Raw genomic sequence first — 6,377 nt, 5'->3', positions numbered from 1 at the left:
AATTGGACCCCCATTGCTGCCATGCAAACCTACTATATCTACTTCATCAACTCACTATTCCACTTTCCACAATTCTTCCAAACCTTTTCAATCCTATTCAGAAGTCTGAGGGTTTTTTTTTTTTCTTTCACTCTCTCAGCTGAGAAACATGCTATATTTTGCAGAGAAAAAAAATGAGACCATTCACTGTGAGGTCTCTCATCTCCCTTCTTCACTTTTCACTCAGATACCTTCTGTCAGTCCTTCTTTCTTCATCCTTGTCTCACAAGATGAAGTGACCTCACTCCTTTCTAAGGCTAACCCATTCCTTCCCATCTCCTCTGTCCTTCTGTCATCCCCACTCTATCACTTATTCTCAATTGCTTCCTGGCTACTATTCTCTTCCCTATATCCTAAAACACACCCATGTCTGCCTCATCTTGATAAACCCTCACTTGATCTTTTCATCACCATAATACCATCCTATATCTCTTCTGGCTTTTGTAGCTAAATTCCCTGAAAAGGCTGTCTACAACAGATATCTTCCCTTTCTCTCTTCCCACTTACTAATTAACATCTTCGAATCCAGCTTCTAACCTTATCATTCCACCAAAATTGTTCTCTCCAAATTTGTGAATGACCTCCTAGGTACCAAATTCAATGGCCTTTGTTTAGTCTTTATTTTACTCTACTTTTCTTCAGTTTTTGACACTATTTATCACCCTCTTCTTAATCAATGGGTAGTACAGGATATATTTATGTATACATAAGTAGATACACACACACACACACACATACACACACACACACACATCCCACATACACACATATGTCTTTCCTACCCCTGCTGACTCTGCTTAAATTCTGCTCCATAATTTGGCTTACTTTTACTTAACCTCTCCCCACCCAACGATCCCTCTCTTTTCTTCTTCCCTCACTCTTTGCTTCACTTTGTCCCTTCTCTATTTCCTTATTCCTTCATAGATTTTGGAGGGTGCTATATAACCTTCGTGGTATACATGTAGTGTTGCCTATTTAACCTATCCCCGATGTGAATAGGTTTTCAGAACTACACGCCCATCTCACCTTTCTAATGCCTCTGTGTTTATTCTTTGTCTGCACCTCATTTGTATAACATAATTATTGTTTATATCTTAACTCTACCAGTCTTTCTTTTGAGCTACTTCATTGTTGATATGAATCTTAAATATATAATACACGTTTCCCATGTTAAAAAAAAAAAAACAATATAAACAATTTGTCCATATTTAAATAATTCATCCATGTTGAGTTCCTTAAACTTGATCTTTGATATTGGCTCTTATATATTAAATTTTCTGTTATGTTCGGGTTTGGTTGATAAAAAGTCCTAAAAATCTGTAAATTCTTTGAATATCCATTTTTTCTTGTTCAATATTATAGATAATTTTTCTGGATATGATATTTTTGGCTGTAAGACTAGTTCTTTTGATTGTCAATGCATTTTATTTCAGGACCTGTTGTCTTTTATTGTAGCTGCTAATAAGTCTTGTACAATTCTAATTGTAGATCCAGGATATTTTAATTGTTTTTCTTGTTTCTTGCAAACTTTTTTTCTTTGATCTGGGGATTTTGAAATTTGTCAATAATATTCCTGTATGTTTTCAACAAAGGATCATTTTGAGGTGGTGATGTAATGCGGTAGAAACTAAGGCAAGATAGAGATTAGAGAGTTTTTAATATTTTATTTGAGAGAGATTGTGCTGGGGGCATGTTGCCCGCAGGGCTGATGTCTCAAAGCATCCAGCAGAGAATATGAGGTTCCCATTAAATATATATACACATGTGGCTTCAACATACCGGGGTAGACGGAGACAGGAATGGAGTCAGAGCACTGAGAGCTGAACAGACTATCAATCTGGTTCTGACAGGGTGGGGGGAGGCACTGGACATTTTGATGATGACTTGGAAGGAATTAAGAACCAGGAAGTCTGAACTCCCCCTTATCTTGAGTTTAGACATTTACAATTTATAACCTGAGAGTAACCAGCCCTGTTATATCAGTCCTAATGATCAGGACCTGGGGGGGGAGGGGAAAGAGAGATTGAGGCAGAAAAATTCAAGGAACTGAGGCAGAACAATTCAGGAAAACTGAGGCAGGACAATTTAGGGAAACTGAGGCAGGACAATTAGGGAAACTGAGGCAGGACAATAAAAGGGGATTGTGGCACAACAATGATGGGTGGATTTTTTCTATTTCTTTTTCCCCCTCATGTTCTATCACTCCAGGACAATTTTCTTGGATTATTTCCTACATTATTGTCAAGGTTCTTTTTTGGTCACAACTTTCAGGTAGTCCAATTATTCTTATATTTTCTCTTCATGATCAGTTCTCCAAATCTGTCATTTTTCTTAATTTGTTTCACATTCTGTTCTATTTTCTCATCCTTTATATTCTGTTTTGTTATTTCTTAGTTTCTCATAGCTTCACTTGTTTCCCCTTGTCCAATTCTAATTTTCAATGAATTATTTTCATCTTTGAGACTCTGTTCCTTCTTTTCTGGTTGATTAACTTTTTTTTCCCTAATCTTTTCTTGGATGGTTTGTTTTTGTTTTTGTTTTTGTTTTTCCTCAATGTCCTTCACTTGATTTTTACATTCTTTTTTGAGTTCTATGAATTCTCTCTGAACAGGGAGTCATTTCACATTACTTTTGGGGGTAAAAGTTCTTTTTACCAAAGTGTCCTCCTCTGAAGATGAACGCCAGCCTTCCCTGTTCCCCTAATATGTTTCAATGGTGGAGTTCTTTCTTCTTTGCTGTTTTTTTTTAAGTATTAATGTAAGCACCTCTAATCATGGGATGGGGGGAATGGTGCCTCAAGCTTCCCCTTCATCTCTCCCCTCTAACCAGGAATCCTAAACCAAGAGCTGCACTCCCCTGCAAGTGCCCATAGTCAGCTGGGCCTGGTATTCCTAAAATTCTTCCCAGATTCAGACCCCAATTCCATAAACAGCCCAAGAGGTGAAAGTCTTTGTGGTTCCTGCTGAAGCTCCAAAAGGAGGCACCCAGCTAGCTTCAGGTCCCCCCTAGGTGTTTAAAGGGCGCTAGCCAGGAGATATTTGACTTCACATGGGTTTAATCCTGCCTAGAGACTTTCTTCAGAACTTCTTGCCCAGGTTCTGTCCCAAGTCATTCTTGATTTTTCACCAGTCTGTGTTTGCCCTAAGGCGCAAATTTGTTCTATTTGTGAGGGAAATCTGGAGAGCTTGAAATTTATCAACCTACTTGGGCCATTTTCCCAGAATCCTCTCTTTACCCTCTTTTTTTTTTTTTTTTTTTTTTTTCATATTTTCTTTTCTCAGGCCTGGAGAGACTTTTGTCTATTGTACACAGCAACAGCAAGATTATGCAATGATCAATTCTGAAGAACAATGAAATGATTCAGGCTAGTTCCAATGGTTTTGTGATAGAGAGAGCCATCTGCACCCAGAGAGAGAACTGTAGGAACTGAGTATAGATCACAACATAATATTTTCATTTTTGTATTGTTTGCTTGCATTTTGTCTTTTTTCATTTATTTTCCTTTTTGATCTGATTTTTCTTGTGCAGCATGATATTTGTGAAAAGATGTATTTGACATATGTTGGATTACTTGCCATCTAGGGGAGAGATGGGGGGAAGGAAGGGAAAAAATTTAGAACACAAGATTTTGTAAGGGTGAATGTTGAAAATTATCCATGTATGTATTTTGAAAATAAAAGGCTTTAATTTAAAAAAAAAAAAAAAGATACTTTCTTCTCTCTGGGTTTCAGTATCATTCACTGGATCCACCTCTAGATTATATCATCTAACCATAGCCTCTGTCCTGGGTCTCCCCTCTGATCTCATCAGTTCCCATGGATTTAATTGCTAATACTTCTCAAATCTATCTATTTTACCCTAAAATCTGCCCTCCAATCTTGCATTTCTGACTACTTTTCAAACATCACAAAATGGAAGTCCATCTTAATCTTAAACTCAACATATCCAAAATATAGCTCATTATCTTTCCCCCTAAACCACTGCCCTCTTCTATCTTCCCTATTGTTGTAGAGGGCATTACCAGACTCCCAATCCCTCAGATTCCCAACTCAGGAGTCCTTTTCCACTCCTTACTACATTTTACTCACCTCACCACCACCACCTCCCAATCCCCTCCAAACTCTGTCGTATATCCAATTTATTGCAAAGGCCTGAAGATTGTACTTTTGCAACATTTTAGATATACCCCTTCTTTTCTGGCACTGCCATCATCCTGATGTAGGCTCTCATCACCTTATGACTGGACTTTAGTTTTTTTTTTGTTTTGTTTTGTTTTTTTATTTAATAGCCTTTTATTTACAGGTTATATGTATGGGTAACTTTACAGCATTAACAATTGCCAAACCTCCAATTGTTAATGCTGTAAAGTTACCCATGTATATATCCTGTAAATAAAAGGCTATTAAATAAAAAAAAAAACAATTGCCAAACCTCTTGTTCCAATTTTTCACCTCTCACCCCCCCCCCCCCCCAGATGGCAGGATGACCAGTAGATGTTAAATATATTTAAATATAAATTAGATACACAATAAGTATACATGACCAAACTGTTATTTTGCTATACAAAAAGAATCAGACTCTGAAATATTGTACAATTAGCTTGTGAAGGAAATCAAAAATGCAGGTGGGCATAAATATGGGGATTGGGAATTCAATGTAATGGTTCTTAGTCATCTCCCAGAGTTCTTTCTCTGGGCATAGCTGGTTCAGTTCATTACTGCTCCATTAGAAATGATTTGGTTGATCTCGTTGCTGAGGATGGCCAGGTCCATCAGAACTGGTCATCATATAGTATTGTTGTTGAAGTATATAATGATTTCCTGGTCCTGCTCATTTCACTCAGCATCAGTTCGTGTAAGTCTCTCCAGGCCTTTCTGAAATCATCCTATTGGTCATTTCTTACAGAACAATAATATTCCATAATATTCATATACCACAATTTATTCAGCCATTCTCCAACTGATGGACATCCATTCAGTTTCCAGTTTTACCACTACAAAAGGGCTGCCACAAACATTCGTGCACATACAGGTCCCTTTCCCTTCTTTATAATCTCTTTGGGATATAAGCCCAGTAGTAACACTGCTGGATCAAAGGGTGTGCACAGTTTGATAACTTTTTGAGCGTAGTTCCAAACTACTCTGCAAAATGGTTGGATTCGTTCACAACTCCACCAACAATGCATCAATGTCCCAGTTTTCCCGCATCCCCTCCAACAATCATCATTATTTTTTCCTGTCATCTTAGCCAATCTGACAGGTGTGTAGTGGTATCTTAGAGTTTTCTTAATTTGCATTTCTCTGATTAATAATGACTTGGAGCATCTTTTCATATGACTAGAAATAGTTTCAATTTCTTCATCTGAGAATTGTCTGTTCATATCCTTTGACCATTTTTCAATTGGAGAATGGCTTGATTTTTTATAAATTAGAGTTAATTCTCTATATATTTTGGAAATGAGGCCTTTATCAGAACCTTTTGACTGTAAAAATATTTTCCCAGTTTATTGCTTCCCTTCTAATCTTGTCTGCATTAGTTTTGTTTGTACAAAAACTTTTCAGTTTGGTATTGACTGGACTTTAGTAATAAAGATTCATATGAATCTTCATTAAACTACTAAAGTGATTTTCTTAAAGCACATATCACCTCCATACTCAATAAACTCCAGTGACTCCCTATTGCCTTTAGGATCAAATGAAAAATCTTCTGTTTGGTGTATAAAACATTTCCTAATTTAGCTTCCTCCTATGTTTCCAATCTCCTGATACCTTCCTGCCATTTACTCTTAGACTTAGTGACACTGGCTTACTTGTTGTTCCATATAAAAGACACTATTATTCAGTTCCAAGCACAGAACATTGAGGTCCTCCATAACAGAAAATACATCTAGCCAGGAGCTGAGAGAGGACAAATTAAATGTGATGAAGAAAGGTAGTTTCAGAGAATAGGAATTCTGAGCAGACATGTGCAGAGAAGAAACACAATGGATGATAGAAAAGAGAAAAGTAATGAAATACCAAAGAGTGCTTGGAACTGGAAAATCTTATTCTATGTAGCTCAAACCAGGCAAGGTGGCAAATGCAAAGGGTAATGATCTGAGAATCCGCTTTCTGCCCTCCACACTAGGAGGAGTTTGGTAGTGTACCCTCTAGCCCTCCAACAGAAGGGAAAGGAGGCCAAGGAAAATGGAGTTAATCAAGTCTTGAGTTAATAGCATAGTGAGGAGTTTACCATATATGAGTTTATACTGGAAGGGGCAGTTTGTTCCATGGAGTTGAAACCATATTTCTAGTCTTAGAGAGAAGTCTAGAGCATGGAATAGGTTAAGTGACTTGCCT

This window comes from Sarcophilus harrisii, chromosome 2 (assembly GCF_902635505.1).
Source record: "Sarcophilus harrisii chromosome 2, mSarHar1.11, whole genome shotgun sequence".
Lineage (NCBI taxonomy): Eukaryota > Metazoa > Chordata > Mammalia > Dasyuromorphia > Dasyuridae > Sarcophilus > Sarcophilus harrisii.
Note: the sequence above shows the minus strand (reverse complement) of the source record.